Source organism: Pteronotus mesoamericanus, unplaced genomic scaffold, assembly GCF_021234165.1.
Source record: "Pteronotus mesoamericanus isolate MK-2021 breed Mesoamerican mustached bat unplaced genomic scaffold, CSHL_Meso_final contig_438, whole genome shotgun sequence".
In the NCBI taxonomy this organism is placed as follows: domain Eukaryota; kingdom Metazoa; phylum Chordata; class Mammalia; order Chiroptera; family Mormoopidae; genus Pteronotus; species Pteronotus mesoamericanus.
In genome coordinates, this window is record NW_026555165.1 from 689364 (window position 1) to 707012 (window position 17649).

The window sequence follows — 17649 nt, forward strand, 5'->3', positions numbered from 1 at the left end:
CAGGGAACATAAAACATCTTAGCTGCAGGGAAAAGCACTCTTCTTCCCATGAAAGCAATGAAATTAGAGGTAATTGTGAGACACGGAGATTCGATAAAGCCAGGGAGGCGCTCAGGTGAGGGGGCCGGGACTGGCTGGGGAGCTGGAACAGCTGGTCCTCCCCTCCAGCGCCAGCCCTTGCCCTCTGTCATGGTGGCTGAACGAACAGTCCTTCCTGGCCCTGCACACACACTGCCCTGCAATGGGGCGCCCAGGGGCGCGAGGGCGCCCCCCCACCACACCCCCCCCCCGCCCCATGGCACGAGCCTCCTCCCCATGCCTGGGACCTGCTCCGAGGGCAGGATGCTAATGGGGGTGGCTAAGCTAGGCTCGCCCTCCTGTCTACCTGTAGGCCACAGGCCACCAGAGGGCCTGGACGGAGCCAGGGGACGATCTGTGGGGGAGGGACAGGGCATCCCTTCCTCCCCTGTCCTCCCGTTGTCCTCCCTTTCACCCTCTGAAAATCCAGTGGCGAGAACAGACACCGTAAAACAAAGAATGGGGCGTAGAAAGTGCTGGTTAGGGAAGCACAGGCCCAGTGGGGACACCCAGCAGGTGGCAGCAGCTCAGGTGGTCCTTAGTTAGAGGAGGTCTTCAAGAAGACGTGATGTCTAACCAGGCCTGCTGCCCAGCCCTGGGGGAGGAGGAGGCGGCAGAAGGAGGAAACGATGAATGGATAAAGATGTGGTCCATCTGTAAGGTGGAATATTATTCAACCATAAAAAAGGATAAAATGCTGCCGTGGGTGGACCTTGAGAGCATTATGCTAAGTGCTATAAGTCAGACAGAGAAAGACAATACTGTATGATCTCACTCATGTGTGGAATAAAAACTGAAAGGAAAGAAACCAACTCACAGATACAGAGAACAGGTTGGTGGTTGCCAGAGGCAGGGAAGGGTGGAGGGGGCAAAACGGGGGAAGGGAGTCAAAAGGCACAAACAAATGTCCAATTATAAAATAAGTGAGCTTGGGGATGTGGTGTGCAGCGTGGTGACCGTAGGTAACAATACCGTATTGCATATTTGAAAGTTGCTAAGAGAGCAGCTCTTAAAAGTTGTCATCACAGGAAAAAAAATATTCTGTAATTCTATGTGGCGGCCGATGTTAAGTCTTATGGGGGTGACCATTTGCCATAAATATAATGTTGCATGTTAATTATACCTCAATTTTTTAAAGTATGTAAAATAGCCCTGTCTGGTGCGGCTCAGTGGACGGAGCGCTCGCCTGTACACCGAAAGGTGTCCAGTTCCATTCCCGGGCAGGGCACATGCCTGGGTTGCTGGACAGGTCCGCAGTTAGGGGTGTGGGAGAGGCAACCGATCGGTGTTTCTCTCCCCCTTTCTCCTTTCCTTCCCATATCTCTAAAATAAATAAAATATTTTTAAAAGTATTCCAAATAAAACATGAGTAACAGGAAAAAATGGCAAGTCGAGAAAAACGCTGGGTGTTCAAGCTGCTTCTCATGGCCCTTTTTCCTCAGAACAAGCCATCCATGGCCGGGGCACGTCTGCGAGGACAAAGTTTGCTTCCTTCAGTCCACAGCCCCGAGGCACTGCCCTGTGTTACGCTCAGTTCAGCCCGACGAGCCCCTTGGGTGAGCATCTTCTATGCACAGGTCAACTGGTGAGGCATGGGGGGTGGGGGACACAGGGAGGGGACACAAGAACAAGGTGAGGCCCTGTCTACAGTTCGGCTGGAGTATAGGACTAAGAACATCCACATGGCCTTCAGACCAAGATGGAGCAGGTTGACGAGACGGGAGGAGGGCAGAGGGGAGTGGGGACACTTTCCCCTGCCACCTTCACAAAACAGCACTGTCCGCTGGGGGCTGGGCCCCCACGGGCATCTGATAAGGTTGTTAAGGCCGCTGGAACACCTGCTCCACCATCTGGCACTCCCATCCTCTGGATGGGGCCACCCAGGCCTCCTTGCCCACCTCCTCCAAGCCAGCGGGCTGCCGGCGTCCCAAATACTTGCCAGCGATCATGACACCCCGTCCCCCAAGTACCAAGGGCTACAAGGCAGATTTCGGTGTTGGCAGGTGCCGCTTCAGAAACACGTCTTTGACTTTGTGAAGAGATGGGTCTCTAACCGTGACATGTGCTGGGTGGGGCCCTCCCTGCGGCTCCCGGGGCTTTAAACATGGTTAATTCTGAACTCACTGAGATAACAGAGCAGTGCAGTCAGAGGCTGGACAGGGACAGTTTAAACAAGGCCGCCCTCTCTCCGTATCAGTGGCCCAGGGCCATCAATCATTCCAAACGCTGGGCTTCGGAGCTTATCAGCAGCGCGATCGCCTCCCCCTCCCCCTGCCTCTCCTGGGCTCTGGAAACCGTAGCGTTTGGGGGGAAAATCAGAGTGCCTATGTCAGCCACGCTAGTTAGGCTCTGTCTAATGGCACACGACCTATTAACATATATGTTTAGCTGTTCCAGCAGAGTTCTGATTCGTGTTAAGACAAACACAACCGGCGCTGCCATAAGTGCTCCGTGTCCTGCCTGGCTGATGCGCACACAGCTGTGTGCATGTGTGAAACGTCACCCCGCTGCCCCCTTCAATGTCCTTCATGCATGTCCTCGCCCCGTATCATCCCTCTGGTTATGCATTTAAAAGAAAATGCTATTTTAAAAAATGCACAACTGAGTGATGCTGAGCTCTCATGTGTAACACCTCAGCCCACAAGCGAGGGACCCCGGCTGTGCGTACACAATCGTACCCAGATCCCTGCCTGGGTCGGAGGGGCGGCGAGGGGGACCCGCAGCCAGGTGGAAAGAGGTAGAATGTGGAGAGGGCACATCTGTATGTAAATGCTGATGCCGCTGTTTCCTAAGTCTCTCTGGGAGAGTTAGTCGGCCTCTCTGTGCCTCAGTTTCCTCACCTGCGAAGTGGGGACAATATTCCCCAATTTACCAGTCGTTGTGATGATTAGAGATGATTCCACGGAAAGTACCTGGCACAGCACAGATACGTGCTGAACGGCAGCACCGGCCACTACGTCACAGCTGCGTCTCCTGCTTGCCTGTCCTCATCTCAGCGTGGCACACTCAACACCTGAAATGGGCTTCAAAGTCACTGATACCAGCTTCTCTTCCTCTGCCTCCTACGTACTCCATGATTTTCCAGCCCCTCTTCCAACTGCCAAGCTCCTGCTTAGAACCCCCGACCTGTCCTCTGTTCAGGTAAAAGTGGGCCAGTCCTTTCTACGGTCCACCCCGCGAGACCACCAACCCCGACCTTGCAGTCCGTGCCCCCCAGCAACAGTGTGGCCCCCACCCCATCTGCGGGTTCGGGAGCCCTCGGGCTGGGAGCCCCATGGCAAACATCAGCAGCCCACCCAGCACTTGCCCGTGGAGACCGGGGGGCCGCCGGTTCTCGGGACCCAGGGCAGCAGGAGACAGACTCGGTGCCAACACCTGCGCTGCTGTGCCCACTCAGGAATGCGGATCTGTCTAAGGCGAGGTGTCAGATGTGGCCAAGACACGTGAAAGGCATCAGTGCCCCCCTGTGCAATCCTCCCCTAACACATGTCCCTAAGACAAACCCCCTCCCTCCAGGAACCCCTGAGCTTTAAAAACCGCTGCCTCCTGATGCACCCACATTGGGCCCCCCGTCTCCTGCCCGCTAGAACCAACCCAAACCCTTCTCTGCTCTCCCAGGGCCCCACTATGTACAGACAACTATGTCTCGTCCTCAAAAGGAGCTTCCTCCAGAGGAAGGACCCCTGTCCCTTCAAGAGTAGCTCAGACTTCGCCTAAAAAGTTCAGTCCTTGCTACGCCCTGCCCTGGGTTCCATCCTGGAGGCAGTGAGGGGTAAAATTAAGAAATGACGGCTATTTGCACACGGGCTCGGGAGCGCCCACCACCCTGCGCCCGCTGCCCCCCAACCCCCTCTGATTGATTCCCAGTTCACACTAATTAGGCCTTGCTGGGCCAGTGACAGGAACAGAGCTTTGCCATTTTCTTTAAGGAAACCCTGTGAGAGGCTGACCTGCTGGTGGTTGCCAGGCAACCCTGATGATCCTACAGGAAAGGCAAACTCCAGAGAGGCCAGGGCCAGAGCCTAGTTAGCAGCTATTGAATGTGCGCCTCTGCTCCTCTGAAAGGTGCGAGAAAGGCCTGGCTGGCGTGGGCTCCCATTGCTCCAGCTGTCTTCTTTAGATGGAGTGTGAGTGTGTGTGTGTGTACGTGTGTGTTGGAGGTGCCTACGCAAAGTGAGCAAGGAAAGAAAAAAGCAGTGTTGGTCTTTCTTTTTTTCTCTTTTGCTTTCTTTCTTTTCTTTTTTTACACAGAGCAGAAGGGCAGGAGAAAGAGAGGAAGACAATCATTAATGTGAGAGAGAAATGTCAATCAGTTGCCTCTTATATGAGGCCCGACTGGGGACCAAGCCCGCAACCCAGACATGTGCCCTGACTGGGAATCGAACCGGCGACCTTTCAGTTTGCAGGATGCCACCCAGCCCACTGAGGTAAACTAGCCAGGGTGGTAGTGTTAGTCTTTACAGTGAAATCATAATAACAGAGACCATGACAGGATAATTTACAAAGTCATACTTTATCTGTTTACCCTTTAATTCCCCTTCCTGGTTCCTCAATTGTATAGGGCTGAGCAGGACTTGCAATTTCTTACCTCAGTACAAGATAGAAAGCAGAAACAGCCTGTAGGCAAAGGCCTTTTCCTTCTTGTAAAATATTAAGCCACAGACCAAGGGATGATGTGAGGAGTCTTGGAAGGGGCCGCGGGACATGTGTGACGTTGGGGAAGAGAGATTTCCTGGGGTCTGAGGAGACAGAGTCTGTGTCCCTCTGCTATTCAAGGACTGGACACACTGTCCTGCCTAAATATCCATCAACAGGGGGCTAATAAATAGTGCAATCCTTACAATGAAATGTTCTACCTCTATTAGCTCTAAAGAGGATACATTTGTGGACTGCTATGGAGTGATCTCCAAGGTGTATTTTACGTAAAAATAGAAATTAAACTGGAGAACCTCATCTTTACCCAAATGAGGTGAACACTTATATCCACACAAAACCCCCCACACAGCTGTCGATAGCAGAACTTGGAAGAAACCAAGGTGTCCTCAGCAAGTGAATGGATAAATAAGCTGTGGCCTATCCAGACAATTGAATATTACTCAGCATATTACTAAGCAAAAGAAGCTGACCTAAAAGGTCTACATATTGTACAATTCCAACATTTAGAAAAGGCAAAACTGGAGACAGTAGAAAAATTAGGGGTTGCCAGGTGTTGTGGGGAGGGAGGGATGATGAGGCAAAACACACAGAATATGGGGGATAGTGAAACTTTTTATGATATTATAATAATCGATTCATGTCATTATACATTTGTCAAAACTCATAGAGTGTTCAACGCCAAAAGAGAACTCTAACGTAAAATAAACTATGAGCCTTAGATGATAATAATGTGTCGATGTGGGTTCATTGGTCCTAACAAACGTACCACACCGGTGGGGAAGGTGGATCTCAGAGGAGGCTCCGCAGGTGAGGCAGGGGGACATGGGAAATCTCTGATCGAGTTTGCTGTAAACCTAACACCGCTCTAAAGTACGAAATCCAGGAGATTATACATGTGTGGATTTGACATAAATTGCAAACCTCCAGTTCACCCCTGAGTCTCCTCGAGTCCAAAACTCATGAAGGCTATAGAGCCCCAAGCCTGGAGCCACAAGACATTTTTTACCAAGAGGAAATGTTATTTTAGAATGAAATCCTAGCCAAGGCCGCCAGGGGCTGTGGAACAAATTCCATAAAACCAAGGTCCTTGGAGCACTTAACAAGATTTCTACCCGATGAGAGGAAAAAAATGACTTTACCACGATTTCCCCCAGGAAGCAGGTCTCTCCCACTCTGGCTGAAAGGCTAAGACCATTTTAGCAACAGCGATCCTAAGCAGCCCCGCAGCCGGGGCTGCATCTCCTGCGCATATTAATTAACTCATCCATTTCGTTCCCAAGGGTAGGACAAGAGGAGCTGCTCCGAGGCAGGTCTGGCCGGCCTTCCAGTCCCCGAATAACAAGAACTCACCTGTGATCTCTCTCAAATGGTTTGCCTTTGCGACAAACTAACAGATCACTTCTACAGGCTGCCTTCAGGTGCCGCCTCTGCCATTCCCCCCCCTCCCCCGCCCAAAGTCTCCTCTGTTGGATGGCCCCGTAGGCTGCCAAAGCAGTGATTAATGCGCCCGCAGGCCCAGGACCTCCGCTCCCACCCCCCTGGGCACATGGCCTTTATCTGCACGCTCAGAACACCCTGGGGACACAGGAAGGGGAAATGGAGAACCTTCTCTTTATCTACAACCTAATGCGAAATTAGTGTGGGCTCTAGTTGTAAATCTCAGGTTGAGCCCTTCTTAGCTCATTATGTTTTTGCCATTTCATTGTTTGTGACAACAATAGTATCCGCGTTAGGTTGAATTTATAGTTTTCAAAGTGTTCTCTTGCCTGTGAGTGGATTTGATGCTCACTGAAACCCTATTGGGTAGAAAAAGAAGGGTCGCTATCCCAGATGAGTAAAGAGAATTGTGACATGGAAGTTGAAGGACTCCCCAAAGTCAAACGTCGATTTCTATCATCAAACAAGCTTGTGCAAGTGGTTTTTAGTACATCCACAAGGCTGTGCAGTCATCACCACAACCTAGTGCCAGAACGTGTTCATCACTCTAAAAAGAAACCCTGCAACCCACTAGCAGTAACTCCCCTTCCCCAGTCCCTGGCAACAACTGATCTGCTCTCTGTCTCTATGGATTTTCCTATTCTGGGAATAATTTCATATAAATGGAATCATACAATGTGATTGTATGGCTTCTCTCCCTTACCATAATGTTTCCAAGGTCCATCCCTGTTGTCACACATATCACTACTTTAGTCCCTTCTATGGCTGAATCATATTCCATCGATGGACATTTGGTTGGTTCCACATGCTGTGTTATGAATAAGGTTGCTGTGAACTCTCCTCCATAAGTGCTTTTGTATGAACACATGTTTTTCAGTTGCACTGGATATATATGTAAGCGTGGAATCGTTGGGTCATATGATAACTCTTGTTAACATTTTGAGGAACTGCCAGACTGTTTTCCAAAGCAGCTGCACCATTTCCCATTCCTACGAGCAGCGTATGAGGACTCCAGTTTCTCCTTCTCCTTCCTCACACTTGTTACTGTACATTTTAAAAATTATGGCCATCCTGCTGGCTACTTGCATGCCTTCTTTGGAGCACCGTATATTCAAATCCTCCGCCCATTCTAAAACATGGTTCTTTTTACTCCTGAGTTGTGATAGCTCTTTAAGGGTCTCAGACCCTTATCACAGATAAAATTTGAAAATATTTTCTCCCATTCTGCAGGCTGTTTCTTTCACTTTCTTGGTGGTGTCCTTTTTAAACCACAGAGGTTTCTCATTGCGATTAAGCCCAACTTATCTATTTTCTTTGGCTGCTTGTGCTTTGAGTGCTACATTTCAGAAATCTTTGCCTAAGCCAAGTTCACCAAGACGTACACCTTTGTTCTCTTTTGAAGAGGTTTGTGGTTTTCGGTCCTTGATCCACCTCGAGTCAATTTTTGTATATGGTGAAAGGTACAGGTTTAAATTTTCTCTCCCCTGCCCGCTGATGGGCAGGGAAGGGGACCTGTAGGGGCTGTCCCTCCGGAAAGGAAGGTTTCTGCCAGTCCACCCTCTGCCAATCTCCCTGGGGTCGGCCCGCCCCTCGCCCGCCCTGCTCAGCCCAAGCATGGGCACAAGGACAGAGAGGGGCGCCCCGGATTAGCTCCCCTGACGGTGAGGCAGGCTTCAGCACTATCGCTGAATTTACTCCAGTTTCTGCCCCAGGGGAGCTCGAGTTCCCAGAGCCCAGCCACGCGGCAGGAGATAAAAGGCGGCTCGCTGCCAGCCCGCGGATCCCCCAGCGCTGTTGCCATGGCCACAGGGGACTTTTGCTGTGAAGCGCGGTGACTCCCCCTTTCCTTCTCCATTCGCCTGCTGGATGACGTCATGCGCGTCCGGCGCCCTGACAGGCCACCTGTGGGTTGGTCTCGGCTTTAAAGCAGCTGTTCTCCCCAGGCCCGCAGCCCAGGACCGTGCTTGCGCGGGGAGGACCGCACGGGGCTCTGGACCCGCCTCCTGCCCTGGCAGCGCTGCCGCCGCCGCTGGGGACAGACCAGATTGCTCGGGAGAGGCAAGTATGCAAGGGGTGCTTCCCAAAATACCTGCTTCAACCCCCAGCCTCCCCTGCCCGGTCCGCGCCCTTACTCTGCAGCGCTTGCGGGACACGCGAGACGCGACGAGCAGGCGGCGGGGTGGTGAAGGGCTTTCTTCCAGAAAGAAGTGGAGAGCAGCCGTCTTTCTTCCGGGAGGTGGCGACCCAGACAAGGTAAAAGGTCTCGACCGGGCTGTCCTGTCCAACTCTCCCCTGCCCAGGTAAAGGGCAAGGGCTTGGGACTGGAGACGAAGCCGACTGGAGCTGGGATTCGCGAGCCTGAGCCGAGGGGACGAGGGGGCAGCCGGGCTTGGCATCCGCCAGAGGTGCCGCGCCCGCCGCCAAAGTCACCAAGAGGGGAGGGAAGACCGTGAGGGCGCCCCAAAAGACGGAGGGGGCTCTGCAGGCCAGTCGCTGAGCGCTCCTACGGGACGCTCGGCCAGCCGGAGTTGTGGGGGCTTGTTAGTCCTCTTGCCCGCCTGAGCGGCCAGGCCAAAGCCCGTTTATCTGGCTCGGTCGGGCTCCCCTTCGGGGCCGGGCAGCACAGCAGCCTCCGGGGGCGGGAGCGCGCGCTCTGCGGACCCAGCGACCCCCCTCCCCGCCCCCCCTGCCCCGAGCCGACCACGGCCTCGTTTCCCCGCGCTGCTCGTCCCTCGATCCCGGTCGCAGCGGACCTGTTGCACGCAGAGAAGCGGCGGGGTTGGCTGCTCCAAGCCTCCCCCGACTCCCCGCCGCCTTGCCCGCCACCACCCGCCACAAGGTCCGAGCGCCAGGAGTCCTGGACTCCGCCTGCTGACGCCCGGAGAACCCAGTGCAGAAGGAGAAACGTGGGAAGCGCTGGGGGGCAACTGGGTAATCATCCCAGCGCAAGGGCTCTTCCTATCCTCTGCCACTGCGGCAAACAATGCCACTCACCCGGGGAGGGGAAAGGAAAAGAGTGCGGGATTGCGCCCCGAGGGAGCCCAGTCCGCTGTGTTTAAAAAACAAACAAACAAGACAAAAAACAAAAAACAAAACGCATCTGGCACAAATATGTTCTAGTCTCGCCTTTTCCGCCAGGCAGACAAAGCGTCTGCCCCAGGCGTCCGTACGTGGGGGTCAGAATTGGCTGCTGAAGATCCCCAGAACGGCCCATCCGCGGCGAACCTGAGCCTCCAGCTTCAGCACCGCCGGCTGGACAGCGCCACGGGGACCACAGGCGTCCAGGGAGGGATTTTGCGCGCGGATCCGCCATCCAGCCCACGCTGCTGGTGCTCGCGGTCCCTCACGCCCCACGCAGAGGAGGCCCGGAGGTGAGGCAGGTTTCCCCGAGGAAGAGGGAATTCACTTCCCTATTCTGCCAGGGGTGGAGGGGTCTGAGTCTAGGAGGGCATTCCAACTCCCCTTCGCCAAGACCCGTTGGAATAACTTGATGCGGAAGAGACGGGAGGCGCGCGCCCCTGTCGGTGGTGAGCGCAGGGGGCAAGCGGGACAATGGATCTACCTGGACCCTCGGGCCCTGTGTGCTGCGACAGATCGCCACATCCAGGTCGCATCTCCCTATCCGGGCCCCTTCCTCCTTCTCTCCCTCCCCCCGCACCCCCCGCCCCCTCAATCTCCGTGCGCGCCTTCGCGGATGAATGAAGGGAAAAGCAAGGGATGGGGGGGAAGGAGGATGAGGCCAAAATAAGCAGCATGTTATATCTGGGGGTAGATGAAATCTGTCCAAAATGAACATCAAGGTCCGCCTTTTTAGCCAAAGGAGCCCAAATTGCCCTTTGTATGAGGAGCAGAATGACAGCTTTGCCGGGGAGGGGGGGAAAAAAGCCACGAAGGAGGGGGAGATGTTATCACAAAAGGGCTAACAGAGGTGGGGGAGAAGGAGAGCGAACAGGACCCGGGCGCTACAGTGTGGTTACCAGGCAACCAGCCTCAGCTTCCTGTTGCCTCGGCTACAGTGAATGGAGGGGCTTTGGTCCTTAATTATCCGTGAGCACCTTGATTCTTTAAAATATCTGCTGGGGTGAATTTTTCCTTTTAAGTCAAGATGCCTGGTGAAGCAACTACCACCACGATTTTTCCCACCCTCTCTCCCGTCCCTTCAGAGTTAATCAAATCCTACCCTGCCATTTCTCTGGGATTCACATCCAGGCATTTTTTATTTTTTATCCTTTCTTTAGATGGAGGGATTGATCTCCACCTCCTTCCCCCCTTAAATGAGAAAAACACATTTTCTCCTCAGGGAGGGAGACCAGGAAATTGTCCAAAAGATGTCCCTGGTGAAGAAAGACTTCCTCCTTGGCTTGGCCACGGTTCCTCCCCCGGGGGTGGTGGAGCAGGGATGGAGGGCTTCTTTTCCTCACCCGCGCTGCCTTCATAATTCGCAAACACAGCACTTGAGGCTTCTCATCCTCTGCTCTTTTCCTTTTGCCTTGATTGACAAGCACTGACTCCACCGTTCACCTGTCAGCCTAGCCTGCCTGTGCTCATTTGTAATATCGGGGTGGGGAATCATGCTAACCAGAATTTTCCAAAGGCAGCTGTACCCTTCTCCCACGGATTTAAAGGAGAATGGCTAATAAGAGAACAGCCTGTGTTCTGTGTACTCCTTCCTCGAGAACACTTCTTAAAAGTCATGAAATTTCTCCTTCCAAAACAAAACCTTGTTTTAAGTCAGGCTATCACTCGACAGCACAGGAATGGAGGAAATCTGTTTCCAGCAATAACTGGCTTATCTTTATCTGCGATATCCAGCATCAGGAACACATTTCTTTCCTTTTCTCTTTTCCGCCTTTCTCTTCACTTATTGCTAATACAGAAAAAAATTTTAATAATCATAATTTCAATCAAAGTTGAGGCCAAAAAATTCTCCATGGATTGTCTAGATACCTATTTGTGGTGATTTACATTTAAATGCTTTTTTTCTCTCATGTTACTATAGAAACTTCTTTTTAGTCCCAACCAGACAGCTGGTTTGCTTTTTGTATTTTTCTCCCCAAAGAAATGCCTTCCTTTATGAATTCTCTATCATTGATCACATCAATAATGTCCCATAGCAACAGTGGGGTTTTTTAAAATTATTATTCCCTTTCTGCTCATTTTGTTTATAGACAAAGGGTCTACTTTCCTTTCAAGAAGACAACTGAGATCTTATTGGCCAGAAAGGGAGGAGCATTCTCTCATTGGCTGGTGTGTATTCCCTTGTCAACCAATCAGAGGATGACATTTATCCTTTTCTGACTAGCTGATGAGCAGGGTAACCAGGATGATTGACTCTGCCTTAGTTTCATCCGATAGCAAAGGATAGGACTCTGAGTTCTGGAACCCAGGATCTGGGATTTGCTTTAGTTAGTCTGGATTACATTTGATTTGCCAGAATAAATTTTGCTACCTTGTTACTTGTATTTTACTTGAGCATACCTGAATAATACATTGTTCTATGGATTTTTTTTTTTATCATTTAAAAATATACCATGATTATCTTTCCAAGTCAGTACAAGTGCCTGGAATCAGCACACTAGGGATCCAGGATCTTTGCCGTTTCCTCTAGAAGTACAGAATTGGTCTCCACCCTTGGGGATTTGGTAAAAAAAACTTTCGGGTATGAGGGTGGGAAGCTCAAAGGAGGAAGGGCTGTGTTATCTATGACAAACAGATATCTCAGCCTTTTACATTCACTCTGGGAACTTCGGTGCCCCCTCATAGTTTTGTTTGTTTGTTTTTCTACTTTAATTCTTCACAGCCACCCTTCTGGCCTGTGTTTTCAGAGACAAGTCGGAAAGCTGGATGAGCAGAGACCAGGACCCTCTCGGTCAGTGTGAGAGCAGATCCCTCGCCCCCCAGGAAGGCGTGTGACAGGTAGGCGACTGTGATCTCTGGAAGTGGAGGTTATCCCGGCCCCTCACAGCCCTGGATGGGGGCAGGTCAGGGGTTTTCTTTCTCCCTGCACCGCAGAGTCCTGTCGAGGGAGACTGGCCTTAGTCGTCACAAAAGGAAGGTGCATCAGCGTCGCCTTGCTTCCAAGACAGGAGCTCCCTGGCAGCAGCTCTGGAGAAGCCTTCACGTGAGTACAGACTCCTTGGTCGGTCTTTTCTTGGTTCTTGGCTGGAGGGGATCCTGAGAGCGGACAGATTCTTGATCCTGAGGTGCTATCAAGAGTCACCTTCTTTAATGGCCCTGTCTGTGCCAGGGTTTCCTTCCATGGGACCACGAGCCCCTGCTAAACTATAAGCCCTTTGATATTAGAGATTACGTCTTGTACCCCTTTCACTCCCTAGAGCTTGCTCTTACTTAACATAGGGGCAAAACAAACGTTTGAACTGAAACTTACTGGCTAGCATTAGAAGTCTCTTAACTTCCTCTCCGTGACAATGTGACAATGACAGCTCTAGCCCTGGGCCCTCCCCCACCTCTCCCTTCCAAATGTTTCATAGTCCCTCGCTCTCGTCACAAAAGAGAAATGAAGGCTCAGTTAATTGTTACCATGGTTATATGGAGTAGCCACACTGAGGATCCCCATCACCCATTACTGTCAGGAAGAAAAAGAGAGGAGGGGCTTGGGGATCACTGCTGGGGAGGAAACCATGGAAACAAGCGTTGCTAAGGGGATGGCTCTAAAATCAGAGGCAAGAAACCAGCGGTAGGGAGAGGGAGGTGGTCGGCTCAAGGGCAGATCATTTTCTTCAAGGTACACGTGTCTGAGATTATAGCAGCCTCTTTCGCTACCTGCATCTTCCCCCAACCCGGACAGAACCCAGAGTTAAAGAATTCTAGAACACGGGGCCGCTGTCAGGCTCCGGTCCATCTTCACTGGTCCTGAGAGGAAAACGCCAATGAGAGCAGCTTTACAGTGTTCACACCTGATGATCCTGTTCTGTCGGTTAACTCTGTCCTTTCCCAGGCTCTGGGCCGGGCACTGCACGTAATCATGAGCAGAGTCCCTGCCCTCCTGGTGCACTTAGAGCAGGGTTCCCTTCAAACTCTCTTTGGGACACCCTTCAGCCTACCTGTTGTCATGTGCAAGTTTAGCCAAGAGCTCCCTGAGAAAGACCTGTTTTCCCAGGAACACCCAGGGCCCTGACTCCTGGTTGACACCCTGTGCCTTAGTTGGCCCAGCTCTCTAACATTAGCCCTCAGGTCTGTCTCCGAAACCATCCTCCAAGGGTGAGGGACTCATCTTCCTCAATAGCGCCAAAGACACACGGGCTCTCCTTCTTTTTGTTTTCAAAGAAATAAAAGACAATAAATTCCTGCCCCCTCCCTCGGTTAGCTGGCAGCGGGGTGGGGTGGGGGGCTCTCATCTCCCTGCAGCTTAGAGCTGAAGAGCTAGCAGCCCACCTGGAAGAGGAGGGAGAACGCTTCTCCCCTGCGTCCTCCAGAGAACTGGGCTTTCTTGCCCGCTGTCTAGGGCTGACAGCTGAAAGGGGCTGGTACTGTCTCCCTGTCCCCCCTAGTCTCCAGGCAAGCCCTTACCCACTCTGGATGGAGAGAACAAACAGAGGCTGGAGGGCTGGGCCACGGAGGAAGAGTTTTCAATTAAAAAGAGAAAAAACCGAAAGCAGCACCAATAGGGGAGGGTAATTATCCTTCAGCTGCTGCCGAAACACAATTAGGGCCATGCTCTCGGAGCCACCAGGATATTGTGGCTTTTGCTAATTAAGAAGCGGATATGCCCTGGCAGTGCAATTAGAGGCTGGCCCAGGCCAGGGGCCTTGCCTCTCCTCCATCAGCGCCCTGGGCTGGGGAAGGGGAAATTAACCCGGGAGCCCCGCGCTGGGCCTGGGGCACTGGGGGCTCGGGACAGGATTCCACCCCTGCCCCTGCCCGTGGCCATTTCCGCTGCCCCAGCACCCCTTCTCCACGCAGAGCCGTGGGCCAGGAAGCCCTGGGAGGGGTTGCACCCTGGGCCCTGACTTGCTGGTGGGGAGGGTGGGGGACCTGGTAGAGAGGGTTCGCCTGGGGCTCTTCCTTTGTTCCCTGCCCCGGGAGAGTAGGAGATTCGGGGGGGGGGGGGGGGGCGGTGGGAGAAGTTGAACTTGGTGGTGGGGGCCACGGGCCGGCTGACCCAGTGGGTGGCCCCAGGTCCCCAAGGCAGCGAGGCGGCGATGCGGACACGGACGGCCAGCCCCATCTGGAAGACTAGTGATTTTGTTGTTGTCCCACTGCTCAACAACAAGTCCCAGTCTGCCGCATGGTGCGGGCCCCTGCAGCGGGGTGGGGTGGGCGCCTGGCCTTTCTGGCTCTCCCGCCCTGTGCTCTTTTCGGGTCCTCCTCTCTCTCCTAGAAAACACCTCTGGAAACCACCCTGGGCACCCCTGGGCAGCACGCCCCAGGTGGAGTCTTCCAGAAACAAGGACAGCCGGTGGTGTGAATGGAGAGCCTTGGGTGGGGTGAGGGTGGCGGTGAGGCAGGGTCTCTGGCCTTGGGACCCAGGGCTGTTACCGCACCACCACCAGAAGGACAGGGAGAGATCCCTCAGTGACTCACGGATCTCCCGACAGCTGTTTTGTGTCTGGCACCCACAGTTTGAGGTCCCCTTTGGCCCGGCATTCAGGGGCTCACGATCCAGCGGTCCGGTTGTGTTCGGCAGGAGACACCCTCGGAGTGAGCGGGCATAAAGGACCATGTGCTCGTGACTGATGGGCCAACGATGCCAGGTGCCTCGGCAGCAACAGAGAGGACCCCCCTGCCCTGGAGCCCGCCTGGTGCCTCCCCAGGGCTGCGAGCGGACCGGTGTGCGTGGGGCATCGTGGCTCCAGAATCTGCCTCAGTGCGGCAGGGCCCTGAGGTGTCAGCAGGGAAAATCACGGGTGGGGAAGCCTAGTCCCCTAATTGTGCTCCCCACTGTAGTGGAGGCCCGGATGATAAGCACCATTTCCCAGCCTTCCCCGTGCCACCATTGGGGTCACCTTGCCCCAAGGTGGTCACCAAGGCCCCATGATGAGGCCCTCGACGGGGATACATTTTTCGAGCAACAAACTCAAACGCCCTCTTCACTCCTTTTCAGGTGTCTTTTCTCCTCCGCCTGACACCCAACAGGCGCTACGCACCCCAGGGCCCCACAGGCCAGAGAAGGGAAGGGCTGGTCGGAGGCAGAGAAGGCTCAGACATGACACAGTCTTTCCTTCAGAACACTAAGGCACCCATCAATCCATCAATAAAATAAAAATGTTAGAAGATGCAAAAAAAAAAAAAACCAAAAAAAAAAAACCCCAAAAAACCCCAAACAAACAAACTTAAAAGCATCTTATAAAATAAATTGGGTTGAGAGTTGTATTCCTTTAGGAAACCTAGAAGTTCAACCATTAGCTGAGCTCAGTAACCTCTACGACGGGTCAGCTGGGTGACTTTCAACCGGGCACTTCACCTCTGCATCAAACCCACCCAGAGGCCGCTGCTGTCACTGCCTGCTACAGTGACTCCTTCAGCTCCTTCAGACTGGCTCTCTATCTTCCCCATTTCCTGCCTCTTAAATTTCCTCTTTACTCCTAACCCTGCCTGAAGCCAGTAGGCAGCTGGTCCTATTAGAAATCTCATTCACACTTGGGAAGGCTGCAAATTGGTGTGACTCAGCGGGTGTCTGCCCTTCCCTGGAGGAGAGGGGCCTGGATGGGCAGGAGGGGAAGAGGAGAGAAGGGAAGTCTCTTCCAGGCGTCCCTCAGCACCCAGGGTTGCTGCAGAGACAAAAGCGGGGGCGATCCTTCCTCAGGGAAGCATCTGGGACGGGAATTGGGGCGCTCTGCTGATTGGAGAGCTGCATAAGAGAGCCCCTCTTGATAGGTAGCAGGATGTACATCAGGAAGCTGGGCACTTAGCTGGGGGAGCAGGAGTCCTGGCTTTGAAGTCAGACTCATGCCAGTTCCAGTCCTGGCTCCACCGCTGACTGGCTGCGTGGCTTCTGGCCAGTCACGTAACATCTCTGAGCCTCAGATTCCAAACTTGTAAAATGGAATTTATCACACCTAGCCTGCTAGCTGTTATGGTAATTAAGCAAGAGAAGATCCATAAACATAATGACATAGGTGAGCACCCAATAACAGTCTCTGTCTCCTCTTTTATGGTTTTTCTCTCCCCTTACCCAAGCCACCAGCACGACCCCTTCCATGAAGTAGTAATGAATGACAATCACCATCTCTCTATTAGTATCCCCTATAATGGAGGCATTTTATCCCATTTGAAAATTTATCTTTTCCCTCCCCGGGTCAGCATCTTGTCCATCTCATGAGACTCGATGTATATTTTTTTAAAAAAAGTGAATGTACGCCAAGCCCTCCTCTTCCCCCAATTTAAAAACGCAGAAATCAAAGTTTAGAGAGGTTGTGTTGCCTATCTCTACGACACTCAGCAGAATAGACAGTCTCACAACACCAAAGGGTTGGTAAGCCAGGGGTCAGGACACCTGGGTCTCCCTGCATTAACTTCATGGGCTCGGTTTGTACAGCCGGCAGTAAGGTTTCCACGCCGGCGCCCACTTCCCCGGAAGAGCAAGGAAACAGCGCTCTCTGGTGGACTTTCTAGGTAACGGCGCTTCAGTGACGATTTCTGACCTTGGCGACAAACAAGATCACTTACTGAGCTTTAACAATCCTCCTGTTCAGGCCCCGCCCCAGACCAGGTAAATCAGGATCTTGGGGTGTAACTCAAGCGTCAGCATTCCTAAAGCTCCTCGGGTGATCCCTATGTTCAGGCGAGATTGAGCCACAGATTTAAGGATTAATTTTATGTGTGAAGAAACTAGCTTACAATGGAACAAGCATGAGTGGAAAATAAAATTCCCCGGAATCAAATCCTTCCAATTTTTTCCATTAAAAATATCAGTCATGTCATGTGAGACATAACCTGGGTCTAAGAGCCCTGGAAAATCTCAGAGGTTGAGGGAAAGTGTAAAGGTACAACAAGTGTCTTGGGGAAGGCTGTACCCAGGTAGGTGCAAAATTACTGTTGGATCAGGAGTGCGAACAGAGAGGCAATCTGAATAAAATGAATGAATTATTTGCATTTGGCCCCCAGAGTTTTGTCAGCTTCATACCCTCTCAAAAAGGAATCTTAAACTTGAGCATGCATCAGGAAACTGTCAACCAGTTGAGTCAAACAGATTGCTGCTTCCCCTCACTCCCTCACCCCGAATTTCTGAGTCAGTAGCTCCAACCAATTCCCAGGTGATGCCTAGGCTTCTGGTCTGGGGCCACACTCAGAGAACCGCTGCTCTAAACAAAAGATGACCAGAACCACATTCCCCTTCATGTCTACACCTGGTCCGGCAAAGCCTGCAGCATCTGAGTGGAAAGATTTACCCTTCTAATGGCCTTATCCTTTGTCCCACTTCCCTCACATCTATATTCTGGTCAAAAATACCACGTTCCTTGACACATGTACCCTTGACCTCTAAGTTGAGTACATTTGCTATGACCTCCCTGCTTG